Source organism: Taudactylus pleione, unplaced genomic scaffold (assembly GCF_031769625.1).
Source record: "Taudactylus pleione unplaced genomic scaffold, aTauple2 ptg000393l, whole genome shotgun sequence".
Lineage (NCBI taxonomy): Eukaryota > Metazoa > Chordata > Amphibia > Anura > Myobatrachidae > Taudactylus > Taudactylus pleione.
Window position 1 is genome coordinate 4,289,735 of NW_028284794.1, and position 14,865 is coordinate 4,304,599.

The 14,865-nt window shown below is 31.7% G+C and overlaps 9 non-coding genes across 9 annotated transcripts; all 9 read left to right on the forward strand.

Moving 5' to 3' along the window:
• The first annotated feature begins 245 nt into the window (after window positions 1-245).
• Window positions 246-317, forward strand: TRNAW-CCA (transfer RNA tryptophan (anticodon CCA)). Its single transcript has one exon. It is a non-coding gene; the product is annotated as a tRNA-Trp (tRNA).
• Window positions 318-1,467: 1,150 nt separating this feature from the next.
• TRNAW-CCA (transfer RNA tryptophan (anticodon CCA)) lies at window positions 1,468-1,539 on the forward strand. Its single transcript has one exon. It is a non-coding gene; the product is annotated as a tRNA-Trp (tRNA).
• Window positions 1,540-2,689: 1,150 nt separating this feature from the next.
• TRNAW-CCA (transfer RNA tryptophan (anticodon CCA)) lies at window positions 2,690-2,761 on the forward strand. The gene has a single exon. It is a non-coding gene; the product is annotated as a tRNA-Trp (tRNA).
• Window positions 2,762-3,911: 1,150 nt separating this feature from the next.
• Window positions 3,912-3,983, forward strand: TRNAW-CCA (transfer RNA tryptophan (anticodon CCA)). Its single transcript has one exon. It is a non-coding gene; the product is annotated as a tRNA-Trp (tRNA).
• Window positions 3,984-6,355: 2,372 nt separating this feature from the next.
• Window positions 6,356-6,427, forward strand: TRNAW-CCA (transfer RNA tryptophan (anticodon CCA)). Its single transcript has one exon. It is a non-coding gene; the product is annotated as a tRNA-Trp (tRNA).
• Window positions 6,428-8,799: 2,372 nt separating this feature from the next.
• On the forward strand, window positions 8,800-8,871 carry TRNAW-CCA (transfer RNA tryptophan (anticodon CCA)). Its single transcript has one exon. It is a non-coding gene; the product is annotated as a tRNA-Trp (tRNA).
• Window positions 8,872-10,021: 1,150 nt separating this feature from the next.
• Window positions 10,022-10,093, forward strand: TRNAW-CCA (transfer RNA tryptophan (anticodon CCA)). Its single transcript has one exon. It is a non-coding gene; the product is annotated as a tRNA-Trp (tRNA).
• A 2,372-nt stretch (window positions 10,094-12,465) lies between these two features.
• On the forward strand, window positions 12,466-12,537 carry TRNAW-CCA (transfer RNA tryptophan (anticodon CCA)). The gene has a single exon. It is a non-coding gene; the product is annotated as a tRNA-Trp (tRNA).
• A 1,150-nt stretch (window positions 12,538-13,687) lies between these two features.
• On the forward strand, window positions 13,688-13,759 carry TRNAW-CCA (transfer RNA tryptophan (anticodon CCA)). Its single transcript has one exon. It is a non-coding gene; the product is annotated as a tRNA-Trp (tRNA).
• The last annotated feature ends 1,106 nt before the right edge of the window (window positions 13,760-14,865 follow it).

Sequence of the window (14,865 nt, forward strand, 5' to 3'; positions counted from 1 at the left end):
TATTTTAACAATACATTTAGTACCAATTTGATTTTATGGATGACTTTTTCCATTCAAATGACCTATACTGTGATGAAGAAAAATTATACACTAAAGGAAAAACCACCAGACATATCTTTTTGTTTTGTTACCGAGGATGAAGGTTTGTTTGCTTGACAACTACCTAATTCAAGGTTTAGTATAAGCAGATGATCTATTTGTAATATAAACCACCAGAAAAATCTACTGAATCAGATTTAACAAGTGACCTCGTGGCGCAACGGTAGCGCGTCTGACTCCAGATCAGAAGGTTGCTTGTTCAAATCACGTCGGGGTCAGTTGGTATTTTAAAGATAAAATGCTCTTTTCTGCCAAAAAAATACTATACAAGAAACTAAATACTAAGATTGCTGTCTACTTTCAATAATGTGATTATAGCTCAAACTGATACCTATATCACTAGCACATAGTCATTAAATATCTCACATTCTTTTCAGTTCTCATAATTATAATACTAAAAATATCCAGTTTAGAGAATACGTTACTTGAAGGCCAACTCTAAATGTCTGTAATGTAACAATACATTTAAAAGCAATTAGCTTTTCTGGATCAATTTTGGATCACTGCCGTCACTTGTCTTTTTTAGAAATACATTTAGTACCAATTTGATTTTAAAGATGACTTTTTCCATTCACATGACGTATACTATGAGGCATAAAAACTCTACACTGAAGGAAAAACCAGAATACATATCTTTTTGTTTTGTTACCAAGGATGTAGGTTTGTTTGCTTGACAACTACCTAATTCAAGGTTTAGCATAAGCAGATGAACTATTTGTAATATAAACCACCAGAAAATCTACTGAATCAGTTTTAATAAGAGGCAACGTTAGCTCATCTGACTCAAGATTAGAAGGTTGAGTGTTCAAATCACGTCAGGGTCGGTTATCATTTTGAAGATAAAATGCTCTATTCTGCCCAATAATACTATACTAGAAACTAATTACCAAGATTGTTATCTACTTTCAATAATGTGATTATACCTCAAACTGATACCTATATCACTAGCACATAGTCATTAAATAACTCACATTCTTATCAGTTCTCATAATTATTATACAAAAAATATCCAGTTTAGAGAATACGTTACTTGAAGGCCAACTCTAAATGTCTGTAATGTAACAATACATTTAAAAGCAATTAGCTTTTCTGGATCAATTTTGGATCACTACCATCACTTGTCTATTTTAACAATACATTTAGTACCAATTTGATTTTATGGATGACTTTTTCCATTCAAATGACCTATACTGTGATGAATAAAAATTATACACTAAAGGAAAAACCACCAGACATATCTTTTTGTTTTGTTACCGAGGATGTAGGTTTGTTTGCTTGACAACTACCTAATTCAAGGTTTAGTATAAGCAGATGATCTATTTGTAATATAAACCACCAGAAAAATCTACAGAATCAGATTTAACAATAGACCTCGTGGCGCAACGGTAGCGCGTCTGACTCCAGATCAGAAGGTTGTGTGTTCAAATCATGTCGGGGTCAGTTGTCATTTTGAAGATTAAATGCTCTTTTCTGCCAAAAAAATACTATACAAGAAACTAAATACTAAGAATGCTGTCTACTTTCAATAATGTGATTATAGCTCAAACTGATACCTATATCACTAGCACATAGTCATTAAATATCTCACCTTCTTATCAGTTCTCATAATTATAATACTAAAAATATCCAGTTTAGATTAAACTTTACTTGAAGGCCAACTCAAAATGTCTGTAATGTAACAATACATTTAAAAGCAATTAGCTTTTCTGGATCAATTTTGGATCACTGCCGTCTCTTGTCTTTTTTAGAAATACATTTAGTACCAATTTGATTTTAAAGATGACTTTTTCCATTCACATGACGTATACTATGAGGCATAAAAACTCTACACTGAAGGAAAAACCAGAATACATATCTTTTTGTTTTGATACCAAGGATGTAAGCTTGTTTGCTTGACAACTACCTAATTCAAGGTTTAGCATAAGCAGATGAACTATTTGTAATATAAACCACCACAAAATCTACTGAATCAGTTTTAATAAGTGGCAACGTTAGCTCATCTGACTCAATATTAGAAGGTTGCGTGTTCAAATCACGTTAGGGTCGGTTATCATTTTGAAGATAAAATGCTCTATTCTGCCCCAAAATACTATACTAGAAACTAATTACCAAGATTGTTATCTACTTTCAATAATGTGATTATACCTCAAACTGATACCTATATCACTAGCACATAGTCATTAAATAACTCACATTCTTATCAGTTCTCATAATTATTATACAAAAAATATCCAGTTTAGAGAATACGTTACTTGAAGGCCAACTCTAAATGTCTGTAATGTAACAATACATTTAAAAGCAATTAGCTTTTCTGGATCAATTTTGGATCACTACCATTACTTGTCTATTTTAACAATACATTTAGTACCAATTTGATTTTATGGATGACTTTTTCCATTCAAATGACCTTTACTGTGATGAATAAAAATTATACACTAAAGGAAAAACCACCAGCCATATCTTTTTGTTTTGTTACCGAGGATGTAGGTTTGTTTGCTTGACAACTACCTAATTCAAGGTTTAGTATAAGCAGATGATATATTTGTAATATAAACCACCAGAAAAATCTACGGAATCAGATTTAACAAGAGACCTTGTGGCGCAACCGTAGCGCGTCTGACTCCAGATCAGAAGGTTGCGTGTTCAAATCACGTCGGGGTCAGTTGTCATTTTGAAGATAAAATGCTCTTTTCTGCCAAAAAAATACTATACAAGAAACTAAATACTAAGATTGCTGTCTACTTTCAATAATGTGATTATAGCTCAAACTGTTACCTATATCACTAGCACATAGTCATTAAATATCTCACCTTCTTATCAGTTCTCATAATTATAATACAAAAAATATCCAGTTTAGATTAAACTTTACTTGAAGGCCAACTCTAAATGTCTGTAATGTAACAATACATTTAAAAGCAATTAGCTTTTCTGGATCAATTTTGGATCACTGCCATCACTTGTCTTTTTTAGAAATACATTAAGTACCAATTTGATTTTAAAGATGACTTTTTCCATTCACATGACGTATACTATGAGGCATAAAAACTCTACACTGAAGGAAAAACCAGAATACATATCTTTTTGTTTTGTTACCAAGGATGTAGGTTTGTTTGCTTGACAACTACCTAATTCAAGGTTTAGCATAAGCAGATGAACCATTTGTAATATAAACCACCAGAAAATCTACTGAATCAGTTTTAATAAGAGGCAACGTTAGCTCATCTGACTCAAGATTAGAAGGTTGCGTGTTCAAATCACGTCAGGGTCGGTTATCATTTTGAAGATAAAATGCTCTATTCTGCCCAATAATACTATACTAGAAACTAATTACCAAGATTGTTATCTACTTTCAATAATGTGATTATACCTCAAACTGATACCTATATCACTAGCACATAGTCATTAAATAACTCACATTCTTATCAGTTCTCATAATTATTATACAAAAAATATCCAGTTTAGAGAATACGTTACTTGAAGGCCAACTCTAAATGTCTGTAATGTAACAATACATTTAAAAGCAATGATCTTTTCTGGATCAATTTTGGATCACTACCATCACTTGTCTATTTTAAAAATACATTTAGTACCAATTTGATTTTATGGATGACTTTTTCCATTCAAATGACCTATACTGTGATGAATAAAAATTATACACTAAAGGAAAAACCACCAGACATATCTTTTTGTTTTGTTACCGAGGATGTAGGTTTGTTTGCTTGACAACTAACTAATTCAAGGTTTAGTATAAGCAGATGATCTATTTGTAATATAAACCACAAGAAAAATCTACAGAATCAGATTTAACAAGAGACCTCGTGGCGCAACGGTAGCGCGTCTGACTCCAGATCAGAAGGTTGCGTGTTCAAATCACGTCGGGGTCAGTTGTCATTTTGAAGATTAAATGCTCTTTTCTGCCAAAAAAATACTATACAAGAAACTAAATACTAAGAATGCTGTCTACTTTCAATAATGTGATTATAGCTCAAACTGATACCTATATCACTAGCACATAGTCATTAAATATCTCACCTTCTTATCAGTTCTCATAATTATAATACTACAAATATCCAGTTTAGATTAAACTTTACTTGAAGGCCAACTCTAAATGTCTGTAATGTAACAATACATTTAAAAGCAATTAGCTTTTCTGGATCAATTTTGGATCACTGCCGTCTCTTGTCTTTTTTAGAAATACATTTAGTACCAATTTGATTTTAAAGATGACTTTTTCCATTCACATGACGTATACTATGAGGCATAAAAACTCTACACTGAAGGAAAAACCAGAATACATATCTTTTTGTTTTGATACCAAGGATGTAAGCTTGTTTGCTTGACAACTACCTAATTCAAGGTTTAGCATAAGCAGATGAACTATTTGTAATATAAACCACCAGAAAATCTACTGAATCAGTTTTAATAAGAGGCAACGTTAGCTCATCTGACTCAATATTAGAAGGTTGCGTGTTCAAATCACGTCAGGGTCGGTTATCATTTTGAAGATAAAAAGCTCTATTCTGCCCAAAAATACTATACAAGAAACTAATTACCAAGATTGTTATCTACTTTCAATAATGTGATTATACCTCAAACTGATACCTATATCAATAGCACATAGTCATTAAATAACTCACATTCTTATCAGTTCTCATAATTATTATACAAAAAATATCCAGTTTAGAGAATACGTTACTTGAAGGCCAACTCTAAATGTCTGTAATGTAACAATACATTTAAAAGCAATTAGCTTTTCTGGATCAATTTTGGATCACTACCATCTCTTGTCTATTTTAACAATACATTTAGTACCAATTTGATTTTATGGATGACTTTTTCCATTCAAATGACCTATACTGTGATGAATAAAAATTATACACTAAAGGAAAAACCACCAGACATATCTTTTTGTTTTGTTACCGAGGATGTAGGTTTGTTTGCTTGACAACTACCTAATTCAAGGTTTAGTATAAGCAGATGATCTATTTGTAATATAAACCACCAGAAAAATCTACAGAATCAGATTTAACAAGAGACCTCGTGGCGCGACGCTAGCGTGTCTGACTCCAGATCAGAAGGTTGCGAGTTCAAGTCACGTCGGGGTCAGTTGTCATTTTGAAGATTAAATGCTCTTTTCTGCCAAAAAAATACTATACAAGAAACTAAATACTAAGAATGCTGTCTACTTTCAATAATGTGATTATAGCTCAAACTGATACCTATATCACTAGCACATAGTCATTAAATATCACACCTTCTTATCAGTTCTCATAATTATAATACTAAAAATATCCAGTTTAGATTAAAATTTACTTGAAGGCCAACTCTAAATGTCTATAATGTAACAATACTTTTAAAAGCAATTAGCTTTTCTGGATCAATTTTGGATCACTGCCGTCTCTTGTCTTTTTTAGAAATACATTTAGTACCAATTTGATTTTAAAGATGACTTTTTCCATTCACATGACGTATACTATGAGGCATAAAAACTCTACACTGAAGGAAAAACCAGAATACATATCTTTTTGTTTTGTTACCAAGGATGTAGGTTTGTTTGCTTGACAACTACCTAATTCAAGGTTTAGCATAAGCAGATGAACCATTTGTAATATAAACCAACAGAAAATCTACTGAATCAGTTTTAATAAGAGGCAACGTTAGCTCATCTGACTCAAGATTAGAATGTTGCGTGTTCAAATCACGTCAGGGTCGGTTATCATTTTGAAGATAAAATGCTCTATTCTGCCCAATAATACTATACTAGAAACTAATTACCAAGATTGTTATCTACTTTCAATAATGTGATTATACCTCAAACTGATACCTATATCACTAGCACATAGTCATTAAATAACTCACATTCTTATCAGTTCTCATAATTATTATACAAAAAATATCCAGTTTAGAGAATACGTTACTTGAAGGCCAACTCTAAATGTCTGTAATGTAACAATACATTTAAAAGCAATGATCTTTTCTGGATCAATTTTGGATCACTACCATCACTTGTCTATTTTAACAATACATTTAGTACCAATTTGATTTTATGGATGACTTTTTCCATTCAAATGACCTATACTGTGATGAATAAAAATTATACACTAAAGGAAAAACCACCAGACATATCTTTTTGTTTTGTTACCGAGGATGTAGGTTTGTATGCTTGATAACTACCTAATTCAAGGTTTAGTATAAGCAGATGATCTATTTGTAATATAAACCACCAGAAAAATCTACAGAATCAGATTTAACAAGAGACCTCGTGGCGCAACGGTAGCGCGTCTGACTCCAGATCAGAAGGTTGCGTGTTCAAATCACGTCGGGGTCAGTTGTAATTTTGAAGATTAAATGCTCTTTTCTGCCAAAAAAATACTATACAAGAAACTAAATACTAAGAATGCTGTCTACTTTCAATAATGTGATTATAGCTCAAACTGATACCTATATCACTAGCACATACTCATTAAATATCACACCTTCTTATCAGTTCTCATAATTATAATACTAAAAATATCCAGTTTAGATTAAAATTTACTTGAAGGCCAACTCTAAATGTCTATAATGTAACAATACTTTTAAAAGCAATTAGCTTTTCTGGATCAATTTTGGATCACTGCCGTCTCTTGTCTTTTTTAGAAATACATTTAGTACCAATTTGATTTTAAAGATGACTTTTTCCATTCACATGATGTATACTATGAGGCATAAAAACTCTACACTGAAGGAAAAACCAGAATACATATCTTTTTGTTTTGATACCAAGGATGTAAGCTTGTTTGCTTGACAACTACCTAATTCAAGGTTTAGCATAAGCAGATGAACTATTTGTAATATAAACCACCAGAAAATCTACTGAATCAGTTTTAATAAGAGGCAACGTTAGCTCATCTGACTCAATATTAGAAGGTTGCGTGTTCAAATAACGTCAGGGTCAGTTATCATTTTGAAGATAAAATGCTCTATTCTGCCCAAAAATACTATACTAGAAACTAATTACCAAGATTGTTATCTACTTTCAATAATGTGATTATACCTCAAACTGATACCTATATCACTAGCACATAGTCATTAAATAACTCACATTCTTATCAGTTCTCATAATTATTATACAAAAAATATCCAGTTTAGAGAATACGTTACTTGAAGGCCAACTCTAAATGTCTGTAATGTAACAATACATTTAAAAGCAATGATCTTTTCTGGATCAATTTTGGATCACTACCATCACTTGTCTATTTTAACAATACATTTAGTACCAATTTGATTTTATGGATGACTTTTTCCATTCAAATGACCTATACTGTGATGAATAAAAATTATACACTAAAGGAAAAACCACCAGACATATCTTTTTGTTTTGTTACCGAGGATGTAGGTTTGTTTGCTTGACAACTACCTAATTCAAGGTTTAGTATAAGCAGATGATCTATTTGTAATATAAACCACCAGAAAAATCTACAGAATCAGATTTAACAAGAGACCTCGTGGCGCGACGCTAGCGTGTCTGACTCCAGATCAGAAGGTTGCGTGTTCAAATCACGTCGGGGTCAGTTGTCATTTTGAAGATTAAATGCTCTTTTCTGCCAAAAAAATACTATACAAGAAACTAAATACTAAGAATGCTGTCTACTTTCAATAATGTGATTATAGCTCAAACTGATACCTATATCACTAGCACATACTCATTAAATATCACACCTTCTTATCAGTTCTCATAATTATAATACTAAAAATATCCAGTTTAGATTAAAATTTACTTGAAGGCCAACTCTAAATGTCTATAATGTAACAATACTTTTAAAAGCAATTAGCTTTTCTGGATCAATTTTGGATCACTGCCGTCTCTTGTCTTTTTTAGAAATACATTTAGTACCAATTTGATTTTAAAGATGACTTTTTCCATTCACATGATGTATACTATGAGGCATAAAAACTCTACACTGAAGGAAAAACCAGAATACATATCTTTTTGTTTTGATACCAAGGATGTAAGCTTGTTTGCTTGACAACTACCTAATTCAAGGTTTAGCATAAGCAGATGAACTATTTGTAATATAAACCACCAGAAAATCTACTGAATCAGTTTTAATAAGAGGCAACGTTAGCTCATCTGACTCAATATTAGAAGGTTGCGTGTTCAAATCACGTCAGGGTCAGTTATCATTTTGAAGATAAAATGCTCTATTCTGCCCAAAAATACTATACTAGAAACTAATTACCAAGATTGTTATCTACTTTCAATAATGTGATTATACCTCAAACTGATACCTATATCACTAGCACATAGTCATTAAATAACTCACATTCTTATCAGTTCTCATAATTATTATACAAAAAATATCCAGTTTAGAGAATACGTTACTTGAAGGCCAACTCTAAATGTCTGTAATGTAACAATACATTTAAAAGCAATGATCTTTTCTGGATCAATTTTGGATCACTACCATCACTTGTCTATTTTAACAATACATTTAGTACCAATTTGATTTTATGGATGACTTTTTCCATTCAAATGACCTATACTGTGATGAATAAAAATTATACACTAAAGGAAAAACCACCAGACATATCTTTTTGTTTTGTTACCGAGGATGTAGGTTTGTTTGCTTGACAACTACCTAATTCAAGGTTTAGTATAAGCAGATGATCTATTTGTAATATAAACCACCAGAAAAATCTACAGAATCAGATTTAACAAGAGACCTCGTGGCGCAACGGTAGCGCGTCTGACTCCAGATCAGAAGGTTGCGTGTTCAAATCACGTCGGGGTCAGTTGTAATTTTGAAGATTAAATGCTCTTTTCTGCCAAAAAAATACTATACAAGAAACTAAATACTAAGAATGCTGTCTACTTTCAATAATGTGATTATAGCTCAAACTGATACCTATATCACTAGCACATAGTCATTAAATATCTCACCTTCTTATCAGTTCTCATAATTATAATACTAAAAATATCCAGTTTAGATTAAACTTTACTTGAAGGCCAACTCTAAATGTCTGTAATGTAACAATACATTTAAAAGCAATTAGCTTTTCTGGATCAATTTTGGATCACTGCCGTCTCTTGTCTTTTTTAGAAATACATTTAGTACCAATTTGATTTTAAAGATGACTTTTTCCATTCACATGATGTATACTATGAGGCATAAAAACTCTACACTGAAGGAAAAACCAGAATACATATCTTTTTGTTTTGATACCAAGGATGTAAGCTTGTTTGCTTGACAACTACCTAATTCAAGGTTTAGCATAAGCAGATGAACTATTTGTAATATAAACCACCAGAAAATCTACTGAATCAGTTTTAATAAGAGGCAACGTTAGCTCATCTGACTCAATATTAGAAGGTTGCGTGTTCAAATCACGTCAGGGTCGGTTATCATTTTGAAGATAAAAAGCTCTATTCTGCCCAAAAATACTATACTAGAAACTAATTACCAAGATTGTTATCTACTTTCAATAATGTGATTATACCTCAAACTGATACCTATATCAATAGCACATAGTCATTAAATAACTCACTTTCTTATCAGTTCTCATAATTATTATACAAAAAATATCCAGTTTAGAGAATACGTTACTTGAAGGTCAACTCTAAATGTCTGTAATGTAACAATACATTTAAAAGCAATTAGCTTTTCTGGATCAATTTTGGATCACTACCATCACTTGTCTATTTTAACAATACATTTAGTACCAATTTGATTTTATGGATGACTTTTTCCATTCAAATGACCTATACTGTGATGAATAAAAATTATACACTAAAGGAAAAACCACCAGACATATCTTTTTGTTTTGTTACCGAGGATGAAGGTTTGTTTGCTTGACAACTACCTAATTCAAGGTTTAGTATAAGCAGATGATCTATTTGTAATATAAACCACCAGAAAAATCTACTGAATCGGACTTAACAAGAGACCTCGTGGCGCAACGGTAGCGCGTCTGATTCCAGATCAGAAGGTTGCTTGTTCAAATCACGTCGGGGTCAGTTGTCATTTTGAAGATAAAATGCTCTTTTCTGCCAAAAAAATACTATACAAGAAACTAAATACTAAGATTGCTGTCTACTTTCAATAATGTGATTATAGCTCAAACTGATACCTATATCACTAGCACATAGTCATTAAATATCTCACTTTCTTATCAGTTCTCATAATTATAATACTAAAAATATCCAGTTTAGAGAATACGTTACTTGAAGGCCAACTCTAAATGTCTGTAATGTAACAATACATTTAAAAGCAATTAGCTTTTCTGGATCAATTTTGGATCCCTGCCGTCTCTTGTCTTTTTTAGAAATACATTTAGTACCAATTTGATTTTAAAGATGACTTTTTCCATTCACATGACGTATACTATGAGGCATAAAAACTCTACACTGAAGGAAAAACCAGAATACATATCTTTTTGTTTTGATACCAAGGATGTAAGCTTGTTTGCTTGACAACTACCTAATTCAAGGTTTAGCATAAGCAGATGAACTATTTGTAATATAAACCACCAGAAAATCTACTGAATCAGTTTTAATAAGAGGCAACGTTAGCTCATCTGACTCAATATTAGAAGGTTGCGTGTTCAAATCACGTCAGGGTCGGTTATCATTTTGAAGATAAAATGCTCTATTCTGCCCAATAATACTATACTAGAAACTAATTACCAAGATTGTTATCTACTTTCAATAATGTGATTATACCTCAAACTGATACCTATATCACTAGCACATAGTCATTAAATAACTCACATTCTTATCAGTTCTCATAATTATTATACAAAAAATATCCAGTTTAGAGAATACGTTACTTGAAGGCCAACTCTAAATGTCTGTAATGTAACAATACATTTAAAAGCAATGATCTTTTCTGGATCAATTTTGGATCACTACCATCACTTGTCTATTTTAACAATACATTTAGTACCAATTTGATTTTATGGATGACTTTTTCCATTCAAATGACCTATACTGTGATGAATAAAAATTATACACTAAAGGAAAAACCACCAGACATATCTTTTTGTTTTGTTACCGAGGATGTAGGTTTGTTTGCTTGACAACTACCTAATTCAAGGTTTAGTATAAGCAGATGATCTATTTGTAATATAAACCACCAGAAAAATCTACAGAATCAGATTTAACAAGAGACCTCGTGGCGCGACGCTAGCGTGTCTGACTCCAGATCAGAAGGTTGCGTGTTCAAATCACGTCGGGGTCAGTTGTCATTTTGAAGATTAAATGCTCTTTTCTGCCAAAAAAATACTATACAAGAAACTAAATACTAAGAATGCTGTCTACTTTCAATAATGTGATTATAGCTCAAACTGATACCTATATCACTAGCACATACTCATTAAATATCACACCTTCTTATCAGTTCTCATAATTATAATACTAAAAATATCCAGTTTAGATTAAAATTTACTTGAAGGCCAACTCTAAATGTCTATAATGTAACAATACTTTTAAAAGCAATTAGCTTTTCTGGATCAATTTTGGATCACTGCCGTCTCTTGTCTTTTTTAGAAATACATTTAGTACCAATTTGATTTTAAAGATGACTTTTTCCATTCACATGATGTATACTATGAGGCATAAAAACTCTACACTGAAGGAAAAACCAGAATACATATCTTTTTGTTTTGATACCAAGGATGTAAGCTTGTTTGCTTGACAACTACCTAATTCAAGGTTTAGCATAAGCAGATGAACTATTTGTAATATAAACCACCAGAAAATCTACTGAATCAGTTTTAATAAGAGGCAACGTTAGCTCATCTGACTCAATATTAGAAGGTTGCGTGTTCAAATCACGTCAGGGTCAGTTATCATTTTGAAGATAAAATGCTCTATTCTGCCCAAAAATACTATACTAGAAACTAATTACCAAGATTGTTATCTACTTTCAATAATGTGATTATACCTCAAACTGATACCTATATCACTAGCACATAGTCATTAAATAACTCACATTCTTATCAGTTCTCATAATTATTATACAAAAAATATCCAGTTTAGAGAATACGTTACTTGAAGGCCAACTCTAAATGTCTGTAATGTAACAATACATTTAAAAGCAATGATCTTTTCTGGATCAATTTTGGATCACTACCATCACTTGTCTATTTTAACAATACATTTAGTACCAATTTGATTTTATGGATGACTTTTTCCATTCAAATGACCTATACTGTGATGAATAAAAATTATACACTAAAGGAAAAACCACCAGACATATCTTTTTGTTTTGTTACCGAGGATGTAGGTTTGTTTGCTTGACAACTACCTAATTCAAGGTTTAGTATAAGCAGATGATCTATTTGTAATATAAACCACCAGAAAAATCTACAGAATCAGATTTAACAAGAGACCTCGTGGCGCAACGGTAGCGCGTCTGACTCCAGATCAGAAGGTTGCGTGTTCAAATCACGTCGGGGTCAGTTGTAATTTTGAAGATTAAATGCTCTTTTCTGCCAAAAAAATACTATACAAGAAACTAAATACTAAGAATGCTGTCTACTTTCAATAATGTGATTATAGCTCAAACTGATACCTATATCACTAGCACATAGTCATTAAATATCTCACCTTCTTATCAGTTCTCATAATTATAATACTAAAAATATCCAGTTTAGATTAAACTTTACTTGAAGGCCAACTCTAAATGTCTGTAATGTAACAATACATTTAAAAGCAATTAGCTTTTCTGGATCAATTTTGGATCACTGCCGTCTCTTGTCTTTTTTAGAAATACATTTAGTACCAATTTGATTTTAAAGATGACTTTTTCCATTCACATGATGTATACTATGAGGCATAAAAACTCTACACTGAAGGAAAAACCAGAATACATATCTTTTTGTTTTGATACCAAGGATGTAAGCTTGTTTGCTTGACAACTACCTAATTCAAGGTTTAGCATAAGCAGATGAACTATTTGTAATATAAACCACCAGAAAATCTACTGAATCAGTTTTAATAAGAGGCAACGTTAGCTCATCTGACTCAATATTAGAAGGTTGCGTGTTCAAATCACGTCAGGGTCGGTTATCATTTTGAAGATAAAAAGCTCTATTCTGCCCAAAAATACTATACTAGAAACTAATTACCAAGATTGTTATCTACTTTCAATAATGTGATTATACCTCAAACTGATACCTATATCAATAGCACATAGTCATTAAATAACTCACTTTCTTATCAGTTCTCATAATTATTATACAAAAAATATCCAGTTTAGAGAATACGTTACTTGAAGGTCAACTCTAAATGTCTGTAATGTAACAATACATTTAAAAGCAATTAGCTTTTCTGGATCAATTTTGGATCACTACCATCACTTGTCTATTTTAACAATACATTTAGTACCAATTTGATTTTATGGATGACTTTTTCCATTCAAATGACCTATACTGTGATGAATAAAAATTATACACTAAAGGAAAAACCACCAGACATATCTTTTTGTTTTGTTACCGAGGATGAAGGTTTGTTTGCTTGACAACTACCTAATTCAAGGTTTAGTATAAGCAGATGATCTATTTGTAATATAAACCACCAGAAAAATCTACTGAATCGGACTTAACAAGAGACCTCGTGGCGCAACGGTAGCGCGTCTGATTCCAGATCAGAAGGTTGCTTGTTCAAATCACGTCGGGGTCAGTTGTCATTTTGAAGATAAAATGCTCTTTTCTGCCAAAAAAATACTATACAAGAAACTAAATACTAAGATTGCTGTCTACTTTCAATAATGTGATTATAGCTCAAACTGATACCTATATCACTAGCACATAGTCATTAAATATCTCACTTTCTTATCAGTTCTCATAAATATAATACTAAAAATATCCAGTTTAGAGAATACGTTACTTGAAGGCCAACTCTAAATGTCTGTAATGTAACAATACATTTAAAAGCAATTAGCTTTTCTGGATCAATTTTGGATCACTGCCGTCACTTGTCTTTTTTAGAAATACATTTAGTACCAATTTGATTTTAAAGATGACTTTTTCCATTCACATGACGTATACTATGAGGCATAAAAACTCTACACTGAAGGAAAAACCAGAATACATATCTTTTTGTTTTGTTACCAAGGATGTAGGTTTGTTTGCTTGACAACTACCTAATTCAAGGTTTAGCATAAGCAGATGAACCATTTGTAATATAAACCACCAGAAAATCTACTGAATCAGTTTTAATAAGAGGCAACGTTAGCTCATCTGACTCAAGATTAGAAGGTTGCGTGTTCAAATCACGTCAGGGTCGGTTATCATTTTGAAGATAAAATGCTCTATTCTGCCCAATAATACTATACTAGAAACTAATTACCAAGATTGTTATCTACTTTCAATAATGTGATTATACCTCAAACTGATACCTATATCACTAGCACATAGTCATTAAATAACTCACATTCTTATCAGTTCTCATAATTATTATACAAAAAATATCCAGTTTAGAGAATACGTTACTTGAAGGCCAACTCTAAATGTCTGTAATGTAACAATACATTTAAAAGCAATGATCTTTTCTGGATCAATTTTGGATCACTACCATCACTTGTCTATTTTAACAATACATTTAGTACCAATTTGATTTTATGGATGACTTTTTCCATTCAAATGACCTATACTGTGATGAATAAAAATTATACACTAAAGGAAAAACCACCAGACATATCTTTTTGTTTTGTTACCGAGGATGTAGGTTTGTTTGCTTGACAACTACCTAATTCAAGGTTTAGTATAAGCAGATGATCTATTTGT